At 41.5% G+C, this 20,999-nt stretch overlaps 7 non-coding genes and 3 pseudogenes across 7 annotated transcripts; 2 read left to right on the plus strand and 8 right to left on the minus strand.

Annotated features, from left to right (window-relative positions):
- LOC121840434 lies at nucleotides 1-555 on the plus strand (annotated as a pseudogene).
- A 7,701-nt stretch (nucleotides 556-8,256) lies between these two features.
- On the plus strand, nucleotides 8,257-11,290 carry LOC121840479 (annotated as a pseudogene).
- Nucleotides 11,291-12,290: 1,000 nt separating this feature from the next.
- LOC121840477 lies at nucleotides 12,291-14,856 on the minus strand (annotated as a pseudogene).
- Nucleotides 14,857-16,068: 1,212 nt separating this feature from the next.
- trnat-agu lies at nucleotides 16,069-16,142 on the minus strand. The gene has a single exon. It is a non-coding gene; the product is annotated as a tRNA-Thr (tRNA).
- An 868-nt stretch (nucleotides 16,143-17,010) lies between these two features.
- Nucleotides 17,011-17,082, minus strand: trnah-gug. Its single transcript has one exon. It is a non-coding gene; the product is annotated as a tRNA-His (tRNA).
- Nucleotides 17,083-17,366: 284 nt separating this feature from the next.
- trnat-agu lies at nucleotides 17,367-17,440 on the minus strand. Its single transcript has one exon. It is a non-coding gene; the product is annotated as a tRNA-Thr (tRNA).
- Nucleotides 17,441-18,296: 856 nt separating this feature from the next.
- On the minus strand, nucleotides 18,297-18,368 carry trnah-gug. The gene has a single exon. It is a non-coding gene; the product is annotated as a tRNA-His (tRNA).
- A 283-nt stretch (nucleotides 18,369-18,651) lies between these two features.
- On the minus strand, nucleotides 18,652-18,725 carry trnat-cgu. The gene has a single exon. It is a non-coding gene; the product is annotated as a tRNA-Thr (tRNA).
- Nucleotides 18,726-19,941: 1,216 nt separating this feature from the next.
- Nucleotides 19,942-20,015, minus strand: trnat-agu. Its single transcript has one exon. It is a non-coding gene; the product is annotated as a tRNA-Thr (tRNA).
- Nucleotides 20,016-20,881: 866 nt separating this feature from the next.
- trnah-gug lies at nucleotides 20,882-20,953 on the minus strand. The gene has a single exon. It is a non-coding gene; the product is annotated as a tRNA-His (tRNA).
- Between the last annotated feature and the right edge of the window lie 46 nt (nucleotides 20,954-20,999).

A 20,999-nucleotide genomic window follows, 5' to 3' on the forward strand; every position in this document is an offset into this window, starting at 1 on the left:
GACGCACACTCAAACTCTCAACATGGCAACCACACTGGATTTGATCGGTGGTCAAGAAGGCAGTTCATTTGAATTCCACGGCATGGACAACGGTGCCACCCTCAAGGAGATTGGAGTTGCAGTGGAAGGCTCGCTGGTCAAAGCTGTGCGAGCTGACCAACGGGAAAGTAGCGACTTTTGGAGATGCGAACACTTTCAATGAGTTTTAGTTCAACCTCGGCGACCGCATCACCATGCTGTCTCTGTGGGATAACGGCGCCGGCACATTTCATCAAGTTCACGACGAGTGAATACAGGCAGTTCTTTGAAAAAATGACCAGCTGGCCACTGATTACTGAGTACACCATAGATGTGGGGTCTGGAATCTGCCTGGGGCTGGAGGGCAGGTCTTGCTTGGCTATTGACCGTATGGGCTTCCTCTTCATCAACCCCATCAAGTCGTCCGTGATGACTAACATGGAGTATCCCAACCTGTCCCTCTTCAAACCCCAGGTGAGCTCTTTTATAGATGTGTGTAGACGGCTCAGGAAAACTCTACCGATGCTCCAACATTAACCAGACCCAGAGAGCTGGAGGTAGAGAGAGACATATCTGCACGCTGGACTGTGGGGAGACAACTTCAACAATATAAAAAGCAAGAGCAGGAGAAGAACAGAGCACTAGAGGAGAGGACCAGACTGCTGGAGGAGAGGGTTAGGGGGATGTTGTGTGACAGAGATCAACCCACTGGAGAGATAGCAACCCTCGCAGAGAAGCCAGCAGAACAGTCCACCTCAGCTCCCGACAAAAGTCTCAACACCACAGCAGAACAGTCCACACCAGACCCTGAATATAGCGTTGTCATCACAGCAAAACAGACAAATGAAGAACCCGAAGCCCAGGGGATCTCATCCCCTCTGCGCACCCCCATGCCAGCCACCCTGCTAGCCCTCCTGACACCCCCCACCCCACCCCACCCCCACACCCACTGAGGACAGACACAGATTGGACTCCTTATAGACTCAAATGGGAAATATATACAAGAAAAAAACTTTTCCCAAACATAGTGTGTCTAAACTCTGGTGTCCAAATACCCAGCGCGCCCTAGACCTTCTGTTTGAGGACCAACTAGGATCACCTAGCCACATAATAATACACACAGGCACAAACGACCTGAGAGCACAGTAGGAAAGGGTGGCCACAGCACTGAAGGGAGTGATTGAAAATGCTTCTTCTTCTTTCCCCAATGCACAAGTGGTTATCTCCATCCTGCTACCACGAAAAGACAGCGGGTAACCGCAAGTATTTCCCGTGACTGTGCCTCCTGACCCAGCACTCCACACTGGACTTGAACAGCCTCTATGACCAGGTCCACCTATACAAGGCAGCAGTGCCCACCTTCGCAAGGACTCTAAAGAACATGGCTCTCAAACGCAGTCCCAACACTTCACACAGGAGCAACAGATTAATTGACAAAGCTTTGACTATCTACAGACTCAGTGAGCATAGCCTTGCTATTGAGAAAGGCCGCCGTAGGCAGACCTGGCTCTCAAGAGAAGACAAGCTATGTACACACTGCCCACAAGATGAGGTGGAAACTGAGCTGCACTTCCTAACCTCCTGCCAAATATATGACCATATTAGAGACACATATTTCCTTCAGAGAGAGAGAGAGAGCGAGAGAGAGAGAGAGAGAGAGAGAGGGGTAGATAGATAGATAGAGGGAGAGTGGAGAGAGAGATGGTGGTAGGAGAGAGAGTGAGAGGAAGAGAGAGAGACAGAGTGGAGAGGGAGGGGGAGAGAGAGAGAGACAGAATTAGCAAAAATGGGAGACTGGGGCGTCGGCAAAATAACTACTACCTAGTTCCTCAGTGCATGTTCTAACTCGTCAAGCTGAGGCTACAGTCAGAGTAGAGGGTCACTGGGTAATTTAACATAGCGTGACATAGGAAGAATTACAACAGATTGGATGGTTGTAAATGCAGATGGTTGGGGCTGGTGATGACAGGCTAGATCTTATTTTCAGAGCCAACTGTTTCATATAATGTCTCATCTCTGTCAATATTAGTTAGCTTACCACCGAGATGTAGGGAAGAGAGAGAGAGCGATGGAGAAGTTTAGCTACCTACCCACAGTTTTCGTCTGTCTACACTTCTCATCTAGCCACTGATACTAGAAAAATGTTTCGTAACCTGGCTAACACATTGGTTACTGTAAGTCTGATACTATTCAACCCCCCCAAAAAACATGGATGGATGTTGTTCATAAGTAATGTTAATCAATAACTTTTGTTAGCCTTCAATTCTCATGTTGAAGTCACTTTTATGCTCATACTCACTTGTTGAGTTGTGCAAGTGAGTGGTTTCCATGGCTGGCAGTGAACTCTCCATGGCTAGCCAACCCCCAGACCGCCATGGTTTGGTGGGTCATTCACCCCGAACTCCCCATCTCAATCTCTCCCTCCAGACTCTCTCCCCCTGTGCTTTCAATAGCTCCCTGTGTCACCAGATTGATTAAAACAAACAGTGGCCCTATTTTGACTAGGCCATTTCAAGACATTTAAATGTTTCCCCTTAAACCACTCGAGTGTTGCTTTAGCAGTATGCTTAGGGTCATTTTCCTGCTGGAAGGTGACCCTCTGTGCCAGTCTCAAATCTCTGGAAGACTGAAACAGAATTTACCTGTATTGAAAGCCATCCATCATTCCTTCAATTCTGACCAGTTTCCCAGTCCCTTTCGATGAAACACATCCCCACAGCATGATGCTGCCACCACCATGCTTCCCTGTGAGGATGGTGTTATCGGGGTGATGAGAGGTGTTGGGTTTGCGCCAGACATAGTGTTTTCCTTGATGGCAAAAAGCTAAATTTTCATCTCAACTGACCAGAGTTCATCCTTCCATATGTTTGGGGAGTCACCCACATGCCTTTTGATGAACACTAAATGTGTTTGCTTATTTTTTTCTTAAATACTACAGATCTGGCTTTAGAATCCTAGCTTTTCTGTCTTCAAGGAGGCGTGATTGTGAAAGATAAGGAACACAGAGGATGGTACCGCCCCTATTGCTGTTGTCAGTAACAGAGACATTAGCTACACCCTGATCAACCTATACTCATGTGATCAATCATGAAGAACCGATAGATGACAGGAGAGAGGGGGATGATGGAGGAAGAGAACCAAGTGTAATAGTACTTTTAATCAACAAATGCATAAATGGAAAGAGTAGTTTGGAATATCTGACATTTATTGACTCAGTAATCATTTGAACTTTCTTGGTGAGAGGAAGTAGGTTGTTGCTGAGAAGGTTTTAACCGCCTTGTTCAGGGGCAGGAAGGCAGCTTGGGGATTCAATCCACCAACCTTTTGCTTACTGGCCCAACGTTCTAACCACTAGGCTACCTGCCACCCCATGATAAACAACTCCCGTGTAGATTTTGCCTTGTGTTTTAGGTTATTGTCCTCCTGAAAGGTGAATTCATCTCCAAATGTCTGTTGGAAAGCAAACTCAATCAGGTTTTCCTCTAGGATTTTGCCTGTGCTTACAGCTGTATTCCGTTTATTTTAATCCTAAAAACTCCCTAGTCCTTGCCGATGACAAGCATACACTTAACATGACGCAGCAACCACCGTAATTGAAAATATGTAGAGGGATACTCAGTGATATGTTGTGTTGGATTTGACCCAAACATAAGCCTTTGTATTCAGGACAAAAAGCTAACTTCTTTGCCCCAATTGTTGCAGCATCACTTTAGTTTCTTGTTGCAAACATGATGCGTGTTTTGGAATCTTTGTATTCTGTACAGACTTCCTTCTTTTCACTCTTTCATTTATTTTGGTATTGTGGAGTAAATACAATGTTGTTGATCCATCCTCAGTTTTCTCATATCACAACTATAAACTCTGTAACTATTTTAAAGTCACGATTGGCCTCGTGGTGAAATCCCTGAGCAGTTTCCTTCCTCTCCAAAAAGTAAGTTAGGAAGGACACCTGTTACTTTGTAGTGACTGGGTTTATTGATACACCATCCAACGCTTAATTAATAACTTCACTATGCTCAAAAGGATATTCAGCTTCTGCTTTTTTGTATTTTTACACATCTACCAATCAATGCCCTTCTTTGAGAGGCATTGGAAAACGTCCCTGGTCTTTATGGTTGAATCTGTGCTTGAAATTCACTACTCAACAGATAATTGTATGTGTGGGATACAGAGATGGGGTAGTAATTCAAAAATCATGTTAACCAGCATTGTTTAACACAGAATGAGTCAATGCAGCTTATTATCGTATTTCGTTCAGCGTTTTTGCTTTTAATTTTCTGTTCAATTCTGAAATGTTCTACAAACAAAATTGCACTTTGACATGATGTGGTATTGTGTGTAGATCAGTAACACAACATCTCAATTATATCTATTTTAAATTCAGGCAATAACATAACCAAATGTGGAAAAAGTTATGGGGGTGTATATTTTCTGATGGCGCTGTACATCCTGTCAAGATGTTCTCTACAAGTTTAAAGCTGGGTGTTCACTAGACATTTTTGGACCCGATTTAGCTGTTTTTGAGATTGTAGACAAAATCCCCATGTCGTTTCCTACTCGGGCGTCAACTAGCACTGACTCTCGTTAAATGTGAGCGGGTCAAAGACTGCAATGACAAGTTTTGAGAACTTGATCAGCAGTAGCCAATGAGAGCTCACCAGAAAAGAAGCCAGTGAGATGAGGAAGTTGTTACAAATCTCCGGGAATGTGTAGACTAGAGCAGCAGCGATTACTATGGGGGAGGGGGGGACTCAAGATGGTGGCATGAGAGGTTGTTACATTTCTAGCTGAGGAACAATTTAAGGTTTTTCTCACAAAGTTCATAATTTTGGGCTGGAGTTGCAACAAAAAAAATGATATTTAGCCATACAATGTAGCTATTTGCACGAATTAGGTAGCCAATGAATTATTTTTTTGACGATGTCCAACGAATAAGCTTGCTAGCTATTGAAGTTTCAGCATGTTTAGCTAACATTAGCTAGCTGACATCTTCATAAACAGCAGCATGGAGTCAGGACATAACCAAACTGTTGCTGAGATAATGGATGTTAAGACCACCAAGGAGAAAGGAGGCATTGCTGAAACTCATTCATATGCTTGCAGTGTAGAAAAGGGGGTGAATGTGGTGGTGGGGGCTAAAATCAAAGAGAGCACAGATGACATCATGGACTTTGTGTAAAAGAATACTGTCTGCAGGGTAGCCTAGTGGTTAGAGCGTTGGACTAGCAGCCGAAAGGTTGCAAGTTCAACTCCCTGAGCTGACAAAATCTGTCATTCTGCCCCTGCAGTTAACCCACTGTTCCTAAGCCTTCATTGAAAATAAGAATTTGTTCTTAACTGACTTGCCTAGTTAAATAAAGTTAAAACAAAAAAATTACCTGAAGAAAGTGATTTCAATCACTGAAAATGGAGTCAAAGGTTAACGAGACTGACCGATACAGTCAACTCTTTGAATTGACGGAATCGCAGAAGGATTTGACTAGAACACAAAGCAAAAGTGAAGGACATTTGCAGGGCAATAGTCCTGGAGGACGAGCAGAATATTGTTGTAGGTTCTCTGGATGTGGTGCACTGCCTGGGTAGGCTGAGAGATGGGGAGAACAACCAAATCAAAGTTTATTTGTCACGTGTGCCGAATACAACAGATGTAGATAGACCTTACAGTGAAATGCTTACTTACAGGCTCTACCCAATAGTGTGAAAAAAAAGGTGTGTGTAGGTAAGTACAGGAATAAAACAACAGTAAAAGTAGCAAGGCTATTGTTGGTCCTGTTTTTCTGTGCTCCGTTTTATTACTTAACAAATAAGGAATACTCAAAATGCGCACTTATGTATCATAACAATATTAATCAAAATACAGCTGTAGACAGAATTCAAAGATCAAACATCACACATAAAACTGATGTCTCTCCTGAGTTCTGCCCCATAGGAAAATAACAAGTGTCTTTTATCATGCTTGTAGTCAACCTCCTGTGATGTCATTACCTGCTACTCCTCAGACGAAGCCCATGCATACACAGCTATACAAACTTGCAAGAAATACAATAGTTCCAGTGTTTTCTAAGGCCTCAGGAGTAAAAGCCACTCCCCCAAGTTGATTTATAGAGGTATGTCTGACTAGCCTCTTATCTCTTCTACTCCCTGCAGGGCTCTTTGTTTGTCTTTGAAATGCTTTTCCCCCATTTATTCAAGAGGCACAGACTTAAAGACTGTGAAACAATTCTAAATCTTTAGAATGAATATATATATATATATATATATATATATATATATATATATATATATATATATATTGTTAATCTGTAATCTAGGACCCTATAAATGTAGAGGAGGAGGGGTCCCATACCCCCTCCCCTTCTATTAATACAACATATTATAATCAATTATTATAATACATCAGACATTTGGTGCAGCCCCTAACGTTACCCCAATTTGACCCCATCACTATATACAGACACGGGTTATTCAGGCTTATTGAGGTAGTATGTGCATGCAGGTATGGTTAAAGTGACTATGCATATATGATGAACAGAGAGTAGCAGAAGCATAAAAAGAGGGGTTTGCGGGTGGTGGGACACAATGCAGATAGCCCGGTTGGCCAATGTTTAAATATTTTTTTATTTATTTTTTATTTCACCTTTATTTAACCAGGTAGGCTAGTTGAGAACAAGTTCTCATTTGCAACTGCGAACTGGCCAAGATAAAGCGTAGCAATTCGACACATACAACAACACAGAGTTACACATGGAATAAACAAAACATAGACTCAATAATACAGTAGAACAAAATAAATCTAAAAGTCTATATACAGTGAGTGCAAATGAGCTAAGTTAAGGAAATAAATAGGCCATGGTGGCGAAGTAATTACAATATAGCAGTTAAACACTGGAATGGTAGATCGGCACAAGATGAATGTGCAGGTAGAGATACTGGGGTGCAAAGGAGCAAAATAAATAAATACCAGTATGGGCATGAGGTAGGTAGATAGATGGGCTGTTTACAGATAGGCTAAGTACAGGTGCAGTGATCTGTAAACTGCTCTGACAGCTGGTGCTTAAAGCTAGTGAGGGAGATGTCTCCAGCTTCAGAGATTTTTGCAATTCGTTCCAGTCATGGGCAGCAGAGAACTGGAAGGAAAGACGACCAAAGGAGGAATTGGCTTTGGGGGTGACCAGTGAGATATACCTGCTGGAGCGCGTGCTACGAGTGGGTGCTGCTATGGTGACCAGTGAGCTGAGATAAGGCGGGGCTTTACCTAGCAGAGACTTGTAGATAACCTGTAGCCAGTGGGTTTGGCGACGAGTATGAAGCGAGGGCCAACCAACGAGAGCATATAGGTCGCAATGGTGCGTAGTGTATGGGGCTTTGGTGACAAAACGGATGGCACTGTGATAGACTGCATCCAGTTTGTTGAGTAGAGTGTTGGAGGCTATTTTATAGATGACATCACCGAAGTCGAGGATCGGTAGGATGGTCAGTTTTACAAGGGCATGTTTGGCATCGTAAGTGAAGGATGCTTTGTTGCGATATAGGAAGCTGATTCTAGATTTAATTTTAGATTGGAGATGCTTAATGTGAGTCTGGAAGGAGAGTTTACAGTCTATCCAGACACCCAGGTATTTGTAGTTGTCCACGTATTCTAAGTCAGAGCCGTCCAGAGTAGTGATGCTGGACGGGCGAGCAGGTGCGGGCAGCAATCGATTGAGAAGCATGCATTTAGTTTTACTTGCGTTTAAGAGCAGTTGGAGGCCACGGAAGGAGAGTTGTATGGCATTGAAGCTCGTCTGGAGGTTAGTCTGGAGGTAAAATAAAAATGTCAGTGCGAAGAGATCTGCCTGTGATTGGGAGTGTGATCTGTTCCTGCCAGATACCTGCAGGAACCAACCCTATGAACCATGCCCATGTCGATTCTTTTGTTTTTTTTGTATAGCAGTATTTAAGAGAACTGAAGGGACCTCCCTGACGGCGCTTGTGGCAGACTTGTACTTTGTACGTGTTTGTTTTAACCTCTCCAGTTAAGTGACAATATAGAATTAATCATTTAATATGGACTTCAGGTGTCCCTGGTGTTGAATGTCCACCAAACACATCTGTCATGATAAGCACAATACAATGTTTATTCAGGGTGAAAGGTTCTGTGGAAATTCTGATGTACATCATTTTATGGGCGTGGGAGGAGTTTGGTTGCTATATGAAAGAGTGCTTCTCCACTCCAGAGACACATATTCCGCTGTTGCATCTTTGAACTTCACTCAGAGGCTTGACTCTTAAACAACTTTATTGCATATTGAATCAGACCAATCAGTTTTCTTTCATCAAGATCATCTATAGTCATCCTGAGGCCTGCATACCATTCTATGTAAGTACACAATGTCTCTAAATAACTCATCTTGCTATATGAGGAAATATTTGAAAGCTGTGTTTTTATTTTGACCAACAAATGAACAAAACTTTCAGGGAACAAATGCTTACTATATTGTGAAACAGTTGCTTAATCTAGTTAAACAAATATGGTATGGGTTTGTTGTCCCCTATGATGAAATTGGGGAGGGGACTACAGATCAGTCTGTCCGTTCGTTCGTAAGTTTGTTTGTAAGTTGTATTATAATATATTATTGAATACCTGTGAACAGTGCAGCCTGTCTTAAAGAATATTGTTAATGTTAATTCAATTAAATCTTTACTCTTTCAGATATTTAAAAGAAGAAACTTTGTTTGGAGAGGTGAGTTTCAGCACAAAAAACACCTCATATTCCGACGTGGTATCTATTACATTACATTCATACTCATCATCATAGGGCAGGTTATCATATTCTGATGTAGCATCTATTACATTCATACTCATCATTCTTCATGATAATTTGTAATTATAGCAACATCAGAATTAATTTTAAAATGCATAGAGACTTACACAACAATATGTTTCATTACACAAGTCACCAAGTTGATCAGGAAGAAACAGCAGGAGGTAGAGTGGGGAGGTGCTGGGAGTAGGAGAGGGACTCCATGGTGTTGATCAGGAGAAACAGCAGGAGGTAGAGTGGGGAGGTGCTGGGAGTAGGAGAGGGACTCCATGGTGTTGATCAGGAAGAAACAGCAGGAGGTAGAGTGGGGAGGTGCTGGGAGTAGGAGAGGAACTCCATGGTGACTCTGAGGTTCCTAGCTGAGGAGGAAGGAATGGGTGTGATAGATTTCATACGAATAGAGATGTAAAAATCAGAGGAGAGTGGAGGAAAAGGAGGAGTTTTAAGAATTTAAGATTTATTTAAGATTTATTCAATTTAAGAATGTGTAATTCTCAGTGACCTGAGTATTGTGCAGCAATTTACTCACACTAGACCAGAGCTACCGTCCTGTATTTTTTTATTCCAATCTCAATCTAGTCCGCATGATTCTAATAATTAACAAGCTGAATCAGATTAGTTACCACTGGGGTTGTAGTGAACCTACAGGAGGGTAGCTTTCCATGACCAGGGTTTTAGAGCACTGGTGTGAACCTACAGGAGGGTAGCTCTCCAGGAACAAGGTTGATGAGCCCTGCATTAGACTGATACAGTATGTTGCTTGACCTCTAATACCAACCATGAGTCATTATATCCCTTGGTTAACATTTGATTCTTAAATCTTATTCTTTAATTTCCTTTTGGTGCTTTGAACGTCTGAATCAGATCTCCTTTGAGTTGGAGCTTAGAGTTATGTGTACAAATGTGCATTTTTAGGTTACTTGACGCACGCACACGGACACACCCTCAACATGGCAACCACACTGGATCTAATAGGTGGTCAAGGAGGCAGTCCATTTGAATTCCACAGTATGAAAAATGGTGCCACCCTCAAGAAGATTGGAGTGGCGGTGGAAGGCTCGCAGGTGAAAGCTGTGCGGGCGGAGCTGACCGACGGGAAAGTAGCGACTTTTGGAGATGCGAACACTTTCAATGAATTTGAGTTCAAACTCAGCGAGCGCATCACCAAGCTGTCTCTGTGGGGTAATGGTGTCGGCACACGTCTGGGTGCCATCAAGTTCACGACGAGTCAGAACCGTCAGTTCTTTGAAAAAATGACCAGCTGGCTACTGAAGACTGAGTACACCATAGATGTGGGGTCTGGAATCTGCCTGGGACTGTAGGGCAGGTCTGGCTCAGACATCGACTGCATGGGCTTCCTCTTCATCAACACCATCAAGTCGTCCGTGCTGACTGACATGAAGTATCCCACCCTGTCCCTCTTCAAACCCCAGGTGTGTGTAGACAGCTCAGGAAAACTCTACCGATGCTCTAACATTAAGGGGGCTGTCCACTTTAAAACATGTAATCCAATATGGGGGTTGACATTCATCAGGCATCTCATTTCTAGGACAGTCACACACACGTACAGACACATTAGTTACTATTGTTGGCTTACTAAAAATCAATTGATCAGTTCCTCACTGATGATTAGTTCTAAAATAGTCTTTGTCTTGTCTGAACAAATTGTATCTTTGTGTGTGTGTTGATTTTAGGTGACTCCAGAATATGTGAAATCCGTGTCCCACCACAATGACACCTCATTGGTTCAAGAAGAGTCCATTACATACAGCAAGACCCTGACCAAGACTTCCTCCTGGTCTGTCAGCAACAAGATAGAATCCACCTTGAATGTGTCGGCCAAAGTGGGGATCCCAGATCTGGTCGAGGTGTCATCAGGGTTAAGCTTGACCGTGGGAGTGCAGCAATCCACCAGCCTGCAGAAGTCAGAGACCATAACAGAATCGGATACCATCAATGTGAAGATCCCACCAGGGAAGACCATGGATGTTGAGATCACAATGGTGAAAGCAAATTTCGACCTTGACTACAGGGCCATAGTGAAAGTCACCTGCATGAATGGCAGTCAGCTGTTCTTCCCATCCACTGGTGTGACTTACACTTCAGTGAGTAAATCCACAAAGGAGACATGATACCAGTGTATGACATCATGAATAGTATGCACAGTGATAGAACGTGACACCATTACTGATTATTTGTGTGCCTTCTCTGTTATTATGATCATCTTTGAGTAATTCTAATTGAACCATGTTGACTCAGCTCTTTATTTCTGTCTCAGCAGAGGTTATAACAACAGGTTGGTCATTCCACAATCTGTTGCCTGTTGTGTCCAATGACATTTTAACACATGTTTTGTGTGAATTATTGAACAACATTCACTAAAAAATGTTTTCTTATATGGTTAGATGCCCATTTACCATAAAAAACAATGTTATGTAACTATAATTAATTAAAGTTGTAATAAACCATTTGTCTGGTGTGTCAGTAAGCTTTCGTCCTATCCCCAGTTAAGTGTCGGCTACTACAGTACTATAATTTGACCTCTCTGAGAAAAAGCACACAGATTAACAATTCTATGCAATAAGATTGATATCCTGCCAAATTATTTCCGTAGGTGAACTGTCAATGTCTGGAAAAATATATTTGATCTGTAATGTGTAGGAAATATGTGAAATATAGCCTATTACCTTTACCCTCTTATTATGATCATCTATTTTCTCTATGGTCAGGCCGAAGATAGTTTTTAGTCAATATTCTTAGTAGCTGTCTATTTACCACCACAAACCGATGCTGGAACTAACACCGCACTCAATGAGCTGTATAAGGCCATAAGCAAACAGGAAAACACTCATCCAGAGGCGGCGCTCCAAGTGGCCGAGGACTTCAATGCAGGATAACTTAAATCCATTTTACTTCATTTCAACCAGCATGTTAAATGTGCTGCCAGAGAAAAAAACTATGTGCGTGTGAGAGTGACTGCATGTGTACTAACAAACATATTAGATGATTCTTATATTAAATAATAAATTAATCATGATTAAAAATTAGTTAGAAAGAGAAACAACTCAATGTAATGATAATTACAATATTTGTGAGTTTTATGAATAGTATATCCAATGGAAGTTGAATAAACTTAACTGGGGATATGGCGAAAGGTTACTGACACACAAGACAAATGAAATTTATTACAGTTACATAACATTATTTTTTATGGTAAATGGGGTCTAAGCATGTAAGAAAATATTTCGTAGTGAATGTTGCTCAATAATTCACACAAAAGGCACCGGATTGTAGGAATGACCCACCTGTTGTTATACCTCTGCTGAGACAGAAAGAAAGAGCTGAGGCAACATGGTTCAATTAGAATTACTCAAAGAAGATCATAATAACAGAGAAGGCACACAAATAATTAGTAATTGTGTCACATTCTATCACTGTGCTTATTATTCAGGATGTCACACACTTGTCTCATCTCTCCTTTGTGGATACCCTCGCTGAAGTGTAAGTCAGTGTAGATGCCTTTGGATGGGAAGACCAGCTGACTGCCATTCATGCAGGTGATTTTCACTTTGGCCTCGTAGTCCAGGTCGATATTTGCTTTCCCCACTGTGATCTCAACATCCATGGTCTTCCCTGGTGGGATCTTCACGTTGATGGTATCCGATTCTGTTATGGACTCTGACTTCTCCAGGCTGGAGGATTGCTCCACTCCCACGGCCAAGCTGAACCCTGATGACAGCTCGACCAGATTCGGGATCCCCGCTTTGACAGTCACTTCCAAGGTGGACTCTATCTTGTTGCTGATGGACCAGGAGGAAGTCTTGGTCACGGTTTTGCTGTATGTAACAGATTCTTCTTGAACCAAGGAGGTGTCGTTGTGGTGAGAAATGGATTTCACATATTCTGGGGTCACCTAAAATCAACACAAACACAGACACAAGATAAAAATTGTTCAGACAAGACAAAGACAATTTAAGAACTAGTCAATAATGAGGAACTGATCAATTGATTTTTAGACAGCCAACAATAAAAACTGATGTGTCTGTATGTGTGTGTGACTGTCCTAGAAATGAGATGCCTGATGAATGTCGACCCCCATATTGGATTACATGTTTTAAAGTGGACAGCCCCTTAATGTTAGAGCATCTGTAGAATTTTCCTGAGTCGTCTACACACATCTATAAAAGAGCTCACCTGGGGTTTGAAGAGGGACAGGGTGGGATACTTCATGTCATTCAGCACGGTCGACTTGACAGCGTTGATGAAGACGAAGCCCATGCAGTCGATGTCCGAGCCAGACCTGCCCTGCAGCCCCAGGCAGATTCAAGACCCTACATCTATGGTGTACTCTTTCTTCAGTCCCCAGCTGGTCATTTTTTCAAAGAACTCTCATTTGTTACTCGTCGTGAACTTGATGGCACCCAGACGTGTGCCGGCGCCGTTGCCCCACAGAGACAGCTTGGTGATGCGCTCGCCGAGGTTAAACTCAAACTAAATGAAAGTTTTCGCTTCTCCAAAGGTCGCAACGCGCCCATCGGTAAGCTCCGCCCGCACAGCTTTCACCTGCCAGCCTTCCACCGCCACTCCAATCTTCTTGAGGGTGGCACCGTTTTTCATACTGTGGAATTCAAATGGCATGCCTCCTCCACCACCGATTGTTTTCAGTCTGGTTGCCATGTTGAGTTTGAGTGTGCGTCACGTAACCTGAAATACAAATTTGTACAGATTAATTTAAGAAACCTCCAACTCAAAGGAGATCTGATTCAGATATTCAAAGCATCAAAAGGAATTTAAAGAACAAGATAAAAGGATCAAACAACAACCAATAATGACTCATGGTAGGAACTAGAGGTCAAGCAACACATCAGTCTAGGGCAGGGTTCTCCAACCCCGTTCCTGGAGAGCTACCCTTCTGTTGGTTTTCACTCCAGCCCCAGTTGTAACTAACCTGATTCAGTTTATCAATGAGGTGGACTAGATTGGGATTGGAATTAAAAAATACAGGACGGTAGCTCTGGTCTAGGGTGACCAAATCGCTCCACAATCCTCAGGTCACTGAGAATGACGCGTTCTTAAATTGCTCCTGACTCCTCCTTGTCCTCCACCCTCCTCTGATCTTTCCATCTTTATTCACCTGGAATCTATCACACTCATTCCTTCCTCCTCAGCTGGGAACCTCAGAGTTACCATGGAGTCCCTCTCCTACTCCCAGCACCTCCCCACTCTACCTCCTGCTGTATCTTCCTGATCGACTTGGTGACTTATGTGTAATGATGTATATAAACGTATTGGTGTGTATGAATGTTAGATGCTTGTTAAGGGATTTTTTATCAATGATGTCTAATTATGTATACATTTCAATCAGGACTGAATAATCCGATTACTATTATGTTACTATACATGTACTAATCAGAATACTAAATGTTACTGTATATGTATGAGTTTTTATTCTTGATCCCAGTACTGAAAATAATGTGTGTGTGAATGTGGACAAAAGTTAGAACAATGACGGTCTGTTCCTTGGTACAAATGAATGAACGATATCTCCAGACTGTCTAGAATGCTTATCTACACTGACTGACCTTGGCTCTAGGCGAGGAGGGAATGTTTGAGAGCTATAGAGCCTTTCTACCAGGGTCAAAAAGAAACGGAACATTTAGAAAACGCTGACGTCATTTTCAGTTTATAACCTGTGCTAAAATGTGTATGAACTCAGTTCTCTCTTGAATAAAGGCTGTTACTTGACTTTTAAGACCGGACTCTGTCCATTCCTATAAAATAAGGGTCTTACAAATTCTTATGAATTGACAGAGTGTTTAATTTTAATTGGGTATTAAAACAGAGGAATTAAATTCCTTCAGCAATGCTACATCAGAATATGAGGTTGTTTATGGTGCTGAAACTCACCTCCCCAAACAAAGTCGCTGCTTTGAAATATCTAAAAGAATAAAGATTGAAGTGAATTAATATATAACAATATTCTTTAAGACAGGCTGAACTATTTCCATGTATGTACTAATATATTATATTATAGGGCAATATTCTTTAAGACAGGCTAAAGTATTCACAGGTATGCATTCATATATTATAACATAGGACAATATTCTTTAAGACAGGCAGCAGTATTCACAGGTATGTATTAATTTATTATGACACTGTCTAATATAGAACAGGGTCTGTCAACCTTATAAAGTGTCTGTCCAATTAAATCTTCTACTCAGATTTAGTCAAGTAACACCTAAAACCTGAATCATTCAAACTTCATTATTGAATGTAGATACAAACTTTACCTCGATTTCAAATGTTTTCAGAAAAGTAAAGTATTTTCTTTTACCTAAATGTGATGATACTGTGAGATGCTAGGGTTAGGGGAGAGGGTATGATGTGAGATGCTACTCTAGGGTTGTAGTGTGCTAGGGTTAGGGGGGAGAGGGTATGATGTGAGATGCTACTCTGTAGTGTGCTAGGGTTAGGGAGAGGGTATGATGTGAGATGCTAGGGTTAGGGGAGAGGGTATGATGTGAGATGCTACTCTGTAGTGTGCTAGCAATGCAACAGCTGCATCATTGGTAGTGTAGTCATGATCTGAATTGCTCTATTCTTGAACTATGTGCTTTATGACCCTAAATAGGAATATCTATGATCACAAGGTTGTGCATGCTCTTTTTTATTTGATTTATTTCACCTTTATTTAACCAGGAAAGCTAGTTGAGAGCAAGTTCTCATTTACAACTGCAACCTGGCCAAGATACTATTTCTTCATAATATTGGTCATTCGAGGACACTGCATTTCTCATTTGGCTCTCGAGCTTAAAAATGGTAAAAACATCTGAAACAGCATAGTAAGTCTTAACTCGTTCAAAAAACAACCCTTGAAATTTACATTGCAGTGCCGTGACCCGGATTCGAACCAGGGTTGCTGTGACCACAACGCAGAGTACGAACCACTATACGATCACGGCTGGCTTCAAAAGATGGCTTTGTAAAGCCTACATAGGCTGTGAAAGTGATGTGCACAAGCTGGCTAAACTCTTTTCATTTTGGTCTCGATAATGAATCAACTGAAGAAACAGTGGAGCTTTACACAGTCGGTAGGTTTTTTCTCATTCGAAAAGTGCCCTTTTTCCGTGACATTGGAATATCTCAATTGCATCCTCCTCACGTCATCTCTAATTCTCTAAACCCATTGGTGAGAAAACCTGAGTGCCCTCCCCTCTGACCTTCTCCACCAATGTGAACAATAAAAAGGTACTGCTGAGATTTGAACTCAGGATCTCCTGTTTACTAGACAGGCACTTTAACCAACTAAGCCACAGCACCCATAAAAGTCAAATATGTTGCAGATGTGAACACCCACACCTATTTGAATCAAACCAATCTCATTAATTTAACCCACATCTCTGTGTAGCAATCGCATCACAAAAGAGATGTATTTTACTAATATTGGAAACGATACAGACACCTTCAATTGTCTAGCAACAGTGTTTCTTAAGCTACGTTTTGGGACGCAATGTGGGACTGAGCAGGTCAGAGGCAGTGTTGCCAAATCCTCAGGAAGGAAAGTAGCTATTGGTGGTCCTAAAAGTAGCTAGAAGTCGCTAAATGACGTCATCACATAATTTTCATAATTGGCCAAGTGGATGTAATTGTGATTGACGCTGTAGGAGAGAGGAATAACGTCGCAGGAGAGACAAAAAGTGAGTAAAAAACACCCTAAGTATGTTTAGAACTAAAATTGAACTTTCTTCTGTCGATTCTTGTCTTTTTTCTGAATATTCACTAAATATAGCGACAAAGTCGCTAAGTTGGCAACACTGGTGAGAGGTGGGTAGCGAGATATCAGTAATCAATTGTAATCACATACTATTTCTTCTTAATTATGGTCATTCGAGGACAGTACATTCGAGGACAGTACATTTGGGTCTCGAGAGATGAATAAACTCAAGAACCTCTGACATGGATTCTTAAACTATGATTTGGGACCCAAAGCGGTTATTAACATGTCATAGGTGGGTCGCAAGATATGAGTAAACATTTAGAATCATACACTATTTATTCATAATGTTGGTCGTTCGAGGACACTGCATTTCTCATTTGGCTCTCGAGCTTAAAAATGGTAAAAACGTCTGAAACAGCATAGTAAGTCTTAACTCGTTCAAAAAACAACCCTTCTAAATTTACATTGCAGTGCCGTGACCCGGATTCGAACCGGGGTTGCTGCGACCACAACGCAGAGTACTAACCACTATACAATCACGGCTGGCTTCAAGAGCTGGCTTTGTAAAGCCTACATAGGCTGTGAAAGTGATGTGCACAAGCTGGCTAAACTCTTTTCATTTTGGTCTCGATAATGAATCAACTGAAGAAACAGTGGAGCTTTACACAGTCGGTAGGTTTTTTCTCATTCAAAAAGTGCCCTTTTTCCGTGACATTGGAATATCTCAATTGCATCCTCCTCACGTCATCTCTAATTCTCTAAACCCATTGGTGAGAAAACCTGAGTGCCCTCCCCTCTGACCTTCTCCACCAATGTGAACAATAAAAAGGTACTGCTGAGATTTGAACTCAGGATCTCCTGTTTACTAGACAGGCACTTTAACCAACTAAGCCACAGCACCCATAAAAGTCAAATATGTTGCAGATGTGAACACCCACACCTATTTGAATCAAACCAGTCTCATTAATTTAACCCACATCTCTGTGTCGCAAAATCGCATCACAAAAGAGATGTATTTTACTAATATTGGAAACGATACAGACACCTTCAATTGTCTAGCAACAGGGTTTCTTAAGGTACGTTTTGGGACGCAAAGTGGGCCTGAGCATGTGAGAGGTAGTGTTGCCAAATCCTCAGGTAAGGAAAGTAGCTATTGGTGGTCCTAAAAGTAGCTAGAAGTCGCTAAATGACGTCATCATAATTTTCATAATTGGCCAAGTGGATGTAATTGTGATTGACGCTGTAGGAGAGAGGAATAACGTCGCAGGAGAGACAAAAAGTGAGTAAAAAACACCCTAAGTATGTTTAGAACTAAAATTGAACTTTCTTCTGTCGATTCTTGTCTTTTTTCTGAATATTCACTAAATATAGCGACAAAGTCGCTAAGTTGGCAACACTGGTGAGAGGTGGGTAGCGAGATATCAGTAATCAATTGTAATCACATACTATTTCTTCTTAATTATGGTCATTCGAGGACAGTACATTTTTCATTTGGGTCTCGAGATGAATAAACTCAAGAACCTCTGACATGGATTCTTAAACTATGATTTGGGACCCAAAGGGGTTATTAACATGTCATAGGTGGGTCACGAGATATGAGTAAACATTCAGAATCATGCACTATTTCTTCATAATGTTGATCGTTCGAGGACACTGCATTTCTCATTTGGCTCTCGAGCTTAAAAATGGTGGTGTCTGAAACAGCATAGTAAGTCTTAACTCTTTCAAAAAACAACCTTTCTAAAATTACATTGCAGTGCCATGACCCGGATTCGAACCGGGGTTGCTGCGACCACAACGCAGAGTACTAACCACTATACGATCACGGCTGGCTTCAAAAGATGGCTTTGTAAAGCCTACATAGGCTGTGAAAGTGATGTGCACAAGCTGGCGAAACTCTTTTCATTTTGGTCTCGATAATGAATCAACTGAAGAAACAGTGGAGCTTTACACAGTCGGTAGGTTTTTTCTCATTCGAAAAGTGCCTTTTTCCCTGACATTGGAATATCTCAATTGCATCCTCCTCACGTCATCTCTAATTCTCTAAACCCATTGGTGAGAAAACCTGAGTGCCCTCCCCTCTGACCTTCTCCACCAATGTGAACAATAAAAAGGTACTGCTGAGATTTGAACTCAGGATCTCCTGTTTACGAGACAGGCACTTTAACCAGCTAAGCCACAGCACCCATAAAAGTCATATATGTTGCAGATGTGAACACCCACACCTATTTGAATCAAACCAATCTCATTCATGTAACCCACATCTCTGTCTAGCAAAATCACATCACAAAAGAGATGTATTTTACTAATATTGGAAACGATACAGACACCTTCAATTCTCTAGCAACAGTGTTTCTTAAGCTACGTTTTGGGACGCAATGTGGGACTGAGCAGGTCAGAGGCAGTGTTGCCAAATCCTCAGGAAGGAAAGTAGCTATTGGTGGTCCTAAAAGTAGCTAGAAGTCGCTAAATGACGTCATCACATAATTTTCATAATTGGCCAAGTGGATGTAATTGTGATTGACGCTGTAGGAGAGAGGAATAACGTCGCAGGAGAGACAAAAAGTGAGTAAAAAACACCCTAAGTATGTTTAGAACTAAAATTGAACTTTCTTCTGTCGATTCTTGTCTTTTTTCTGAATATTCACTAAATATAGCGACAAAGTCGCTAAGTTGGCAACACTGGTGAGAGGTGGGTAGCGAGATATCAGTAATCAATTGTAATCACATACTATTTCTTCTTAATTATGGTCATTCGAGGACAGTACATTTTTCATTTGGGTCTCGAGATGAATAAACTCAAGAACCTCTGACATGGATTCTTAAACTATGATTTGGGACCCAAAGGGGTTATTAACATGTCATAGGTGGGTCACGAGATATGAGTAAACATTCAGAATCATGCACTATTTCTTCATAATGTTGATCGTTCGAGGACACTGTATTTCTCATTTGGCTCTCGAGCTTAAAAATTGTAAAAACGTCAGAAACAGCATAGTAAGTCTTAACTCTTTCAAAAAACAACCTTTCTAAAATTCTATTGCAGTGCCATGACCCGGATTCGAACCAGGGTTGCTGCGACCACAACGCAGAGTACTAACCACTATACGATCACAGCTGGCTTCAAAAGATGGCTTTGTAAAGCCTACATAGGCTGTGAAAGTGATGTGCACAAGCTGGCTAAACTCTTTTCATTTTGGTCTCGATAATGAATCAACTGAAGAAACAGTGGAGCTTTACACAGTCGGTAGGTTTTTTCTCATTCGAAAAGTGCCCTTTTTCCCTGACATTGGAATATCTCAATTGCATCCTCCTCACGTCATCTCTAATTCTCTAAACCCATTGGTGAGAAAACCTGAGTGCCCTCCCCTCTGACCTTCTCCACCAATGTGAACAATAAAAAGGTACTGCTGAGATTTGAACTCAGGATCTCCTGTTTACTAGACAGGCACTTTAACCAACTAAGCCACAGCACCCATAAAAGTCAACTATGTTGCAGATGTGAACACCCACACCTATTTGAATCAAACCAGTCTCATTAGTTTAACCCACATCTCTGTGTCGCAAAATCGCATCACAAAAGAGATGTATTTTACTAATATTGGAAACGATACAGACACCTTCAATTGTCTAGCAACAGGGTTTCTTAAGGTACGTTTTGGGACGCAAAGTGGGCCTGAGCATGTGAGAGGTAGTGTTGCCAAATCCTCAGTAAGGAAAGTAGCTATTGGTGGTCCTAAAAGTAGCTAGAAGTCGCTAAATGACGTCATCACATAATTTTCATAATTGGCCAAGTGGATGTAATTGTGATTGACGCTGTAGGAGAGAGGAATAACGTCGCAGGAGAGACAAAAAGTGAGTAAAAAACACCCTAAGTATGTTTAGAACTAAAATTGAACTTTCTTCTGTCGATTCTTGTATTCACTTTTTTTCTGAATATTCACTAAATATAGCGACAAAGTCGCTAAGTTGGCAACACTGGTGAGAGGTGGGTAGCGAGATATCAGTAATCAATTGTAATCACATACTATTTCTTCTTAATTATGGTCATTCGAGGACAGTACATTTTTCATTTGGGTCTCGAGATGAATAAACTCAAGAACCTCTGACATGGATTCTTAAACTATGATTTGGGACCCAAAGGGGTTATTAACATGTCATAGGTGGGTCACGAGATATGAGTAAACATTTAGAATCATACACTATTTATTCATAATGTTGGTCGTTCGAGGACACTGCATTTCTCATTTGGCTCTCGAGCTTAAAAATGGTAAAAACGTCAGAAACAGCATAGTAAGTCTTAACTCTTTCAAAAAACAACCTTTCTAAAATTACATTGCAGTGCCATGACCCGGATTCGAACCGGGGTTGCTGCGACCACAACGCAGAGTACTAACCACTATACGATCACGGCTGGCTTCAAAAGATGGCTTTGTAAAGCCTACATAGGCTGTGAAAGT

This window comes from Oncorhynchus tshawytscha, linkage group LG22 (genome assembly GCF_018296145.1).
Source record: "Oncorhynchus tshawytscha isolate Ot180627B linkage group LG22, Otsh_v2.0, whole genome shotgun sequence".
Lineage (NCBI taxonomy): Eukaryota > Metazoa > Chordata > Actinopteri > Salmoniformes > Salmonidae > Oncorhynchus > Oncorhynchus tshawytscha.